The sequence below is a fragment of the Rhagoletis zephyria genome, unplaced genomic scaffold (genome assembly GCF_001687245.7).
Source record: "Rhagoletis zephyria isolate East Lansing unplaced genomic scaffold, Rhagoletis_zephyria_1.1 Rzeph_scaffold_00153, whole genome shotgun sequence".
Taxonomy (NCBI): Eukaryota; Metazoa; Arthropoda; class Insecta; order Diptera; family Tephritidae; genus Rhagoletis; species Rhagoletis zephyria.
The window spans coordinates 223,038-233,705 of record NW_016157237.1 but is presented as its reverse complement, the minus strand read 5'-3'; the positions used below and the strand labels follow the sequence as shown (position 1 = coordinate 233,705).

Genomic DNA, 10,668 nt, shown 5'->3' with positions numbered 1-10,668 from the left:
ATTGTAAGGCCCAGTGTGGATCGACGAAGGTAAGGAGGAGCTCCTGAGGCTTGCAAACGGCAGCTGTCAATCTAAAAGTGTGTTTGCATTGTTCAACTTTGCGTTCAACATTTGCGTTCAACTCAGCGTTGAGTTGAACGCAATTGTTGAACGCAAAGTTGAATAATGCAAACACTGCTTTAGGGGGACATTTGCAGAGAACCCTTCCATTGAGATACACGCTGTGAACTAAATATTTATACACTGATTTACACTGTCGCAGCAGTCTGAATGATGAGATACAATCAGCACAATCGTTCTCGTAAGCTGTTCAGACGTTTCTGACTAGAAGAAGTTCGCATTGATTATTTTGTCTAAGCCAATTTTTGTGGTTTATTTTAGTGATTTTGGCGGTTTTTGTAGAACTTTCGGCTAAACTACAAGGCAGCTTCATTGTATTTATCTTCAGGCGCTATGTCCGTTCAAAGAGTGTTTTCCACGTAGTTCTTTTTATTTATGGCTCTTTCAACTGACTAATTCTAGCTAAAATTAAGTCCTCTAGCAATGAAGTGATCAGAAATTTTGCTTCTACAGAGTACTCACACATGATTTGACAACTTTATGTTAAATTGCGATACTATTTAGTAGTTGCAATTTTCAATTTATACAAATAATTCGCTTGGATATGTTGTGTATGAAATTTGGCACAAAATTATTTTGTTGGCATAACCGTTAAAAAAGACAATTCCGGCGAACGGCGAATTCGTCGCCCGATGACTGTTCGCGACGATAGACTTATTTCTATTGGCAGCAGTGGCAAAATACGATCCCCTGTGGTCATATTCTAAATATTCTCAGGTTTTTAAATCGAAATTTAAAAACACTGCATTCGTTTTTATTCAAAATTAATAATCCTGTTGTTTTAAAAATTGTTTATTGCACCTTGTCATAAGCAGCTGATTTCGTTGTCGTCGTACTTGTGTTTTACTGAGCGAAATTTTTGGGCGAAAGTTGCTGACGTCGTCACTCTACTTGGCGAAAATTCGCCGGTAATGGGTTTCAACGGTAACAGCTTAAAATATTTGTTGTCTTCTCTCCTCCTATTCTTTCTTTTTTATTTCTTTGTTACCTTTTATTTTTTGTACTGATTGTTATTACAGAACATAACAGAAAAGGCGCCTTGAAAATATGACTACACTGAAAATTTACTAACAAAACAACTAAGGAAATTACCGACTTCCCGCATTTATGGTTAATGGGTGAGATTATCAGAACATCAGCCAGGAGTAATGTGCGCCATGCATACGCACATGTACATACATACATAAGTATTCATTATTATGTACTTTAACGTCATTTTTAATATTGCTGTTGTCAAAGCTGCTGACAGTGCGCGTAAACTTATCTTAGAAAATTTCTACTTACTTAAGAACTGAGGCTCTTCTAGTTTAGCAAATCCCCATTCCTATCGTTTATCTTTTACAGATTTGCATGTTAAATTTAACAAAAATTAAGAGCTCAATTTTTAATTTGACATCCAACCAAGAACAAGTAAAGTCCAATAAATTACTAGGCGTTACTTAGTTGGATATTGATAAGAAACGAATGCCTTAAATTTAAATCAGCGTTGTCCAAGCTAAATCTCACGAGTCGAAACTTTTTACCGAAAAATTATTAATTTTTTTCTATCACTACATATACATACATACAAACCAGTTGCAAAAACAAATGCGGTGATTTCTAATTTGTTTAATTGAGGCAGAATGAGTTTACTCATTGGCAAGTACGCTTGAATGAAAGAATTACCGACTTCAACACTCATATCAAAATTTATAAGTACCGTTTATTATTTCAAGGTACAATGATTGGTGCTAAACCAAATTAGTACGGGACTACCACCTTTCCGAATTATCGAAAATGGTTCACTTGGTCCAAATTTTTTGCAGTAAGCAAGCTGATGAATTGATAAATTTCTTATTTTTTTTAAGTCGGTTAAAAATCGCTTGCTTTCGCATGCATTTAAATATGCACATACCATTTTTGAAACCTTTATATGTATATTAACTAATTAGCTTATCTTTTCTGTGATTGCAGCTTGAAAACTAAACGTTATTTCGAACTTGATTCAAATTTTCGGAATTAACAGGTAAGCAAATATGACTAAAATTTAAATGCAAAATTTGTGATGTCTTCAAATTCTAATTTAAACTGTGACGTTTGCTAAAGAAATATTAGTATCTTTAAAAAATATGAACTATTTTTAATTTAGCGTTGACAAGAGAGAGCTTTATACGTACGCTTGGCTGTAGTATGTATGTATATGAAAGAACTAACTAGATTCTAGAACATTATTGGCCAGAAGAAGCTTTTGTCTTGTGACCGCCTTTACTAAAGCTATAGAAAGGTTGAAGCCTAAGCTTAATATTTTCAATATAAGCCGTGTTTTATTTGACCAGAAATTTAAGCTATTATTTTCTATGGAAGACTTAGTCAATATAATTATGTTGACTAAGTCTTCCATACAAAATAAGCTAATAGCTTAAATTTCTGGTGAAATGAAACACGCCTATATATAAATGGGAGCTTTTTACCACGATTGTTTATTGGGAAAAATTGAAAAAGCAACAAAGTCTAAGCGGTAGAAGTTATAGCAGCTATTTCGGAGACCACCACATCTCCTCAGCAGACTTCTTTTTTGTTTGCGTTATATCAGTAATATTCATATCACTTGTCCTGCGCAAGAAACTTTTAAAAGCTTTCTTAAGATTTTACATCAAAGACGATCAGAGAGAGACTTAACTGGTGCGCGCACATACTAAATCTATTGACAGATTTTAAAAGCTTCCCACGAGAAATGTGTTTTGGTTTTACATGGACACACACAGAGCAAAAGCTCTCTCTGATTGTGACTGGGGGAAATACATTTTTTTGTAGAATTGCTATAAGTTCAATAAAAATTTACATTTTTTGATCGAATAAGAATACTTTCCTTGAGAAATCTTCAAAAAATAAAATAACGATGCATATTTCACTTCAAAATTTGACTACTACTTTGTCTTAACCGATAATAGTATCTCTATATACAAAAATGTATTATTTTACTATCAGGCATGTTGTGAAATTCGAAAATTTGAAATCGATTCGATTTCGATAATTTTTTCGATGGTTTTTAATCCAAAAATTTAAAAGTCTCGCATTAAAATGATTTATTTCATATCGCTGCTGCTTCTTTTACGGGTTTCAATTAGAATATTCACTCTTTTCATCAGATATAAATATAAAAAATATTTGGCAAACCGAGTCGATTTCAAAATTTCGAATTTCTGAACATGCCCGTATATCTTATGTGTTGGTAACCCTATCACACACATTATGAAAAAATAGGTTTAAAGTTAAATAAGCATCATCATTTTACTTTTTTTTTACTTTTGGAGAGAAATAATCTTATTCGATAAAAAAATTTGTGTTTTTAACGATTTTATATATGTATAATAGTTTTTGCCATATAAAATATTTTTAGACCACCCTAGTATGTACATACGTATGCATAAAATCCAAGATGGCGGAATGTTCCCATATGAAATTTAGGGGCAATACTGTGGATCCTTGATCTACGTGTCAAATAGAAGTAAACTAGATCAAAAGTTCCCTGCTAAAAATTTTTCTAATTTACTGGGCTTGTCAGCAAAAAAATTTCCAAAATCAACGGTATTTTGTAGACACTTTAAACCAGAATATTGTTGTTGTGCAACTTTTTCAAATTTTTCTAATTTTTGTACAAAGTGAGAAATTCACGGTTCTTGTTGTACGTATCATTTTGCCCTGGGGGTGTACAACGGTACACATAATACACGGAATTCCTTAATTTAATTGGAAAACTGTTTCAAAAAATACTTAACTGTAAAAAATTATATTATTTTTAAATGGAGATACTGCGAAACGGGACTTTCTCGCACTAATATACAGTTTTTTGTCCGATAAATGAAACGAGTGTTAAGTATGTATAAATGTGTGCAAGGTACGCAAGCGAAAGTAATACGGTGTTCACATGAGGCAATTTTCAAGGCAATTTTAGAGGCGATTAGTTGTATCAAAAGTTATCTAGCCCGCAACTTCATTGGAAGCGATTAGTTGAAAGGCTGTTCACACCAAGCGATTGTTGCTAATTACTAGTTGCATTAAGTTTTCCCCTGGTTGATTCAGTATTGATTGCTCTTATACTTATCGGAGTAATAAACATGCAATTTGCATATCTGAGTTTCAAGCGAATTTTCGAACATTGTAGTGTATGTGGTTCATATCCTTATTTCACTTACTTTTCTATTTCTTCTTCGTTTCGGAACAACTGCGCCCAGCTGGCGCTTAATCGTTGCCAACGGATAATATCTTGTTAATTTGCTTACTCATCGATGGAAGAGCCACCTACTATGTCATAAATTAAAAGTATGCAATCATTTATGTAATACTTACAAAGATATGTATTTTTTATTTTTATTTCCACTTGAGTGCTTGCGCTTCTGCTGTTGCATTAATTTGTGTTGAAAGTGTGCTACTGGTAGCATTTTTTGTTGCTTAAACACAGACAATGTTTCTTTCATGTAAAACCACCTTGCAATTATTTATGTATATTATGTAATATTTCGATGATTGATTTATGGATGTTGCTGCGACGGAGCAGCAAGAAACCTTTATACACAAATACATACATATGTACATGTGTATTACTACTACATATGTATGCGAGATGATTAATTGATTAAATTGAAATCTTCAGTGTAAGGTTTCTACCAGCCTCACCTCACCTTACTCACCTTCGCAATATTGTTTTTGTTTTCACTTTCATCTCTAAATAATGCATTGCACTGTGTATATAATCTGAACTATTGCGAAAATTACAATGCATAGCAAAAAAAAAAAAGATAGCTAATTAAGTCATTCAAAAATACCAAATCAAGCAATAAATAGTTAACAAACCCCGGGCATTAGAATCAGTGTTGCCAGTTTAGTCGTTTTCCGGCTAGATTTAGCCGGCAGCCGATTTATTAGCCGTTTTGCAAAGAAAAATAGTCGTTTTTAGCCGACTTTGCTATTTGGCATTTTTTTCTTAAAATTCAAATACATACGTATGTATATATGTTTCCATTTTTGTTTAAGCGACCCAAAGTCTGTTAGAAATGGCACTAGCCTTATCTCGCAGAAAATTTTAATGTCAGGTTGTATTATATAAAATTGAAAGACATTTTTTTTAATCCGAAAAGTCTTAAATTAAATTGAGCAAAAACCAAAGCCAACTTGAAGTAATAATACATTTCCACTGCACTGAAATCTGAGATTTCACGAAATCTTTTGAAATCCAGTTGGATTTCCCATATATTTTCAACATCTCGCTTTCTTGGATTTCAATCAGATTTCAACGAAATCCCATCGAAATACGCCTTATGTAAAACGAACAAACCTTTAGGTTCTAAAAAGTTCAACACTGCAGCTTGCTTCGTCTGAAATGAAATGTCAAAATTCTCTACATAAAAAAACCCACTCAATCACAAACACTAATTAGCAAATGTCAACGAAATCCAAAGAAAGCGCAATGGAAACACTTAAACAGGTTTTTAAGATTTCGAGGTCGAAATCTCAGATTTTTGCGCAGTGGGAATGTAATGTAAAAGAACCAACATTGAAATGTGTCAAAATGAAAATAAAAGAGCACGAATTTCGATGTAAAGGAAATTGCTCTGGGAAGACAATAGGTTTGTTCGTCGAAAATCCAGCAAGAATTATCACTCAAAATATCAGAGAGTAAGATAAAATTCTCCCAGATGCTCCCTCAAGTGCACGAACGCCAATTTGCAGGAATTTGCAAGTTTCCTAGTCAGCTGGTGCCCACGGCTGCATTTCAAACACAATAAATTTTTTTTTAATTTTTAAAATTCTTTCAGAAGAACAAAAAACAGGATCTACATCTACATTTCTTGTTATTCCCACTTTCTGCAACATACATACGTGTCAATTTCTTTGTCGTAGTAATTGTCGAGTTTCCTAAATCGAAATAAATAAGTTTGTAATAAGTTTCTCTTCTTTTATATTTAAGTAATACACACATGACTTGTGATGTAAAGCTTAGCTCCGTATAACCTGGCAACACTGATTAGGATCGCGTGGCTCATGTTACCGTTAAGCTCACGTTCAATTAACTCAGCGGTTAATGCGGCTTGACATCGAGCTGCTAAATAAATTTCAATTGAAAACAGTTTTTGTTTTTGTATCGATTGCAGTTGCATTAGTTACATGGTTATTTTTTTGATGGCATTTAATTAGTGCTCTAAAGCGTATAACCACAAAATGTAATTGATTCCAGTGATGAAAATTACCAAACAGATGTTGTACAAATAAGAAACATTGAATATTTTTCAATTTTTTCTCGTTGGATTTTTTGGAACTCTGACAGTATGCGCTTTTCTTCTACACATACAGTCACGGTCAAAAATTGATGAATGGTGTTTCTTTTTTAATATATTGAATGTCTTGAAGCTAAAATTTTTTTATACAAATATGGTTCATGCTTTATCAAACACCATATAAATCAAACTTTCAAACTTTAAATAGAGTTTGGAAAAAATTCCAAAAATTTGTATCTAAGTTTCGAGCTTTTTAACCAGAATTTTTAGAATTTTTTTCGGGTATGCAGTTAACAGGCTTCTAAAATTTTAGTAATTTAGTATGGAAAAAAGTGCAAAACGCCGTCAACAAAAAAAAAATTATTAAAAATCAATGCGATTTCTTAGCCGCCCAAAACTTCCACTTATTTTAAGAAGCTGGAAACTAAGATAAAAATTTGTGGATTTCTTCTAAGTTTTTTAGAAAATTTGAAAGTGTGACTTGTATAGTTTTTGTTAAAGCATGAACCATATTTATATAAAAAAAATATCAAAAAATCTTTTGCTTTAAGATCATTGTAAATATTAAAAACGAAACACCATTCATCCATTTTTGGCCGCCACTGTTTGCTTTTCGATGTACACCCTTCGTTATGTCTTTTTTCTGACAGTGTTGGGGCTCTGCCATGTATGAGTATCTTCTCGGCCTTTTCCAAAGCTCATTAAATTATTCGTTATCGCCCAAGCACTTCTGAGGCTCTGTTTCAAGCTTTCTCTCATCCTCATCATTTGGCTTAAACTTACCTAAACCTGTATTACACATTTTATTATGAGAGGCTCCAAATATATTGACCGGTAAGCCATTATATCGGGGTTTTGAGGCCTCTACTTAAGTCACCGATCTTCGAAGTAAACACATCCATATCATGACACCTCAGCAGCTGCTCATAGAGGCTCATAGAAGAAATCTTCTGATAGATCTTTACCACTCATTCTCCGTACCATATCCGAGTGCTAACACCGATATCAAGATTCTGACTAGAACTCTGTATGCAGAAAATTGTATATGTTTGGAAGACAAGAAGTGACTAGCCAGTAGTCCCACCAATTGTATGCAGTACCAACTGACCCGTTAAAGAAGATGCCTAGTTAAATACCAGAAATATGATACATTTCTTGAATTATGATATTCAGTCACGCGATGCATTCCAGTCGTTCTTCTTCTTATTTGATAATTTCTGTCGATTTGCTTATCTAAGATATTTTCAAGGATTTGCAAAGCTATGATAATCTAGTCACTGGTGGATTTGCCAGGCCTGAAGCTACCCTAATAAATCCCAAGATGGTTAGTTCACAAAGCTTCGTCGATATAACTCGGTATGAAAAGCTAAGCAGGCTTATTCCGCTTTAATTGATCCCTTCTTATGGATTGGGAATCTTATGCCAATCTTCGAGCATCATCAGTCCAAATTGCGCTTAGTAGCTACAGATTCAATCCACTTAATACAAAAACAGGTATAATAGTACTTCTTTTGTTAGTGTATATAACCATGAAGGAAAAAATACACATTTGCATTAATTGGAGGCATTGATTTCTGACAAAAAATCATCCTAAATTATTTTTGGTGGATCGCTATTTAGATCTAGGTGTGCCCCACCAGTTCTTTGTTGCCAGCTTCAAACAGCTCAAACAGTATACCGTCGGCTCTTGTGACTTTGTCGTTTGTATGCCTTACAGCAACAACTCACCTTATCTTTCTGGGGTTGGGTGAAGAATTTCATCCATATCCAAATGTACCCTTGACGCTTGTTACCAGATTTCCATCTACGGCTTGGTTACAGCCTCGTTTTCTAATAAAACTTCCAAAACGCATTCACTTTCCTTGCTCTTGATAATACATGTATAATCTCTCCTCTTTAGTTAAGTATGTGATAAGCTTTTGATTTTTGAATGAGCTTATTAAACCTTTCCATATAGTATTTCATAAACAAATTTCCTCTATGAAATTAAATTTAAAAATTCATTGCAATTAAAAGCGATGAAAGCGCAATCTAACTTTTACACTTAACTTGCTCTTATTGCAAAACAAACAAAAACGCATGCCCGGAGCAGCAAAAATATATTGTGAATGCAATCAAAAAGCGATTTAGGATCGTAATCACATTTCGGTTTTCACAGTTGAAACGGCGGCGACGGCTTTGCACTTTAATGAAATGAAATGTACCGCTTGCGAATTGCAGTTACTGCTGTTTGAGTTTGTGTTGGCGTTTGTGTTGTTGTTGTTAAAGCTTTTGCACACATTGCCTTTGGTTGTGCGATAGCAGTGTAGGCAAGCAGAAAAATATTTTTCTCTCGCAAGTGTCGCAAACGGATGTTGGTTGGCAGGAAACGGAAATTACAATGGTAGTTGTTGCAGCGCGCCTTGCTAGCGATATTTTTTTGTGTTGGTGGAAAAAGGAAGCACTTTTTTGTTACTGTTTTTTTTATGCTAAAAAGCGTGAAAAGTTCTTTGCGCCAAATAAGTGGCTGGTTTGTGATAATTGCATGCCTTCTCAGCGGCATTACTCATACGCCGTGTCGCACCTAAAGTAAAATAATCGAAAGCGCCAATAAAGTAAAATGAAATAATCAAATTAAATTAAAACATAAAAAAAAATAAAAAAAATTTATTAACATCAATAAAAATAACACAATGAATGATATTATGTAAAAAACCAAGAAATAAAAATGTTTATAAAATAAAAATATTTAATAAAAAAGAAAATGAAGAATAAAATGAGAAAAAAAAAATTATAAAAAATTGTATAAAGTTTAGCTAAAAACATTAAATAGAAAACGTGTAAATGTTTGTAGTTTTCCTCACCATTTTTCATTAAAAACGGTCTCAAACTCAATAAAATTGTTGGGTATTTTAAATTAAATGAATTAAAACAAAAGAGAAGAATTTAATTAAATTAAAAAATAAAATAAAATTTACAAAATATAATATATTAAAGTTAAGTAGAGTAAAGTAAAGTGAATTAAAGTAAAGTAAAATGTAAATTAAATGAAACTTAGACTAAGTAAAGCTAAGTACGGTAACGTAAAATCAAGTAAAATCGAGCGAAGTATAGTGAAATCAAGGAAAGTAAGGTAAAAGTAAAATAAAATTGCAATTATATTTAAGGGACAAAATAATGAAATGCTTTGTGATTATCCAGATTTTTTTAAGAATTCTTCACGTTTTACTTTTTCGGGATTATAATAGAAACTAATATAATAGAGACTTTCTGCATTTTTCTTTATTTTTTTGAGATTTTTCGGGATTCTTCGTGTTGTGAAACGAATCTTCGTGACCTTTCGGCAGTTTTCCGGAATTTTCAGGACTTCCAGGAATTAATTTTGCATCCAGTACTTAGTGGAGCAAAAAATATATATATATATATATATATGCAGAGGCACATCAAAAGTGCAAACAGCATTCAGCGCTGCTGTGTTTATGCCACAAAAGTTCGCATTTTTTTTTTTTCAAAAACATATAAATTTTACAGGCATTCAACATTTAAACAAATAAAACGCAACTATGCAAAAGTGTGAAAAGGTGTCACTCGAAGCCCAACTGCAAACAAAAACTTAGCCAACAGCAATAACACGCGCTTCATTGTAACTAGAAAGTCCTTGAAAGTTTATTATTATCCATGCAGTTGCTACTGGTGCATAGGTACACTGACGCTATTGCTGGCGATATGTGTCAATGTTGGTATGTATTTTTGTAACAACTATTACAGGTGTGCCTCTCCTCCACGTGGCAAGAAATTTACTGCATATCGTCACCTAAAATGCAAAAAGACGTAACAAACATCGTCGCTGAAATGCAAAAAAGACGTAACTAATAAAAAATTCCCTTTGATTGATATGAGGAATTTCATCGAATAGCAAATCCCCTTATCATTTTATGAAAAAAAAAAAATATCCGTCTCGACTTTTTTCATTTCAGTGACGATGTTTGCTACGTCTTTTTGCATTTCAGGTGACGATATGTACGTATAAAGCTGCTGATATACTAACGCAGCTTATAAACGTATGTTAGCTGTTTTGTGTGTATTTTTATTATTTTTTTGATCTTGTAATAGCGTTAAGCGGCTGAGTGCACAAGCACTTGATATCAGTTTAAGTAGGTACACATCTCTTCAACCCTGCACCCTAGTGGCAATTAGCTACTGCGTTACATCTGAAATTAATGACACCTTGGGGAAGTCAAAACTCTCTCAGTATTGCGCTTAGTGACAAAGATACTACTTACTTAACTTATGTGTTTTTTTTTAGTCTATTGAG

The 10,668-nt window shown here is 33.2% G+C and overlaps 1 protein-coding gene across 1 annotated transcript in view; it reads left to right on the top strand.

The window, feature by feature from the left end:
* The first annotated feature begins 2,068 nt into the window (after nucleotides 1-2,068).
* Nucleotides 2,069-10,668, top strand: part of LOC108354053 (rho GTPase-activating protein gacF) — a 33,881-nt gene continuing 25,281 nt past the window's right edge. Inside the window, exon 1 of the mRNA XM_017605251.1 lies at nucleotides 2,069-2,125. The gene's annotated coding sequence lies outside the window, so the exon portion shown is untranslated. The remainder of the gene's footprint in view (nucleotides 2,126-10,668) is intronic.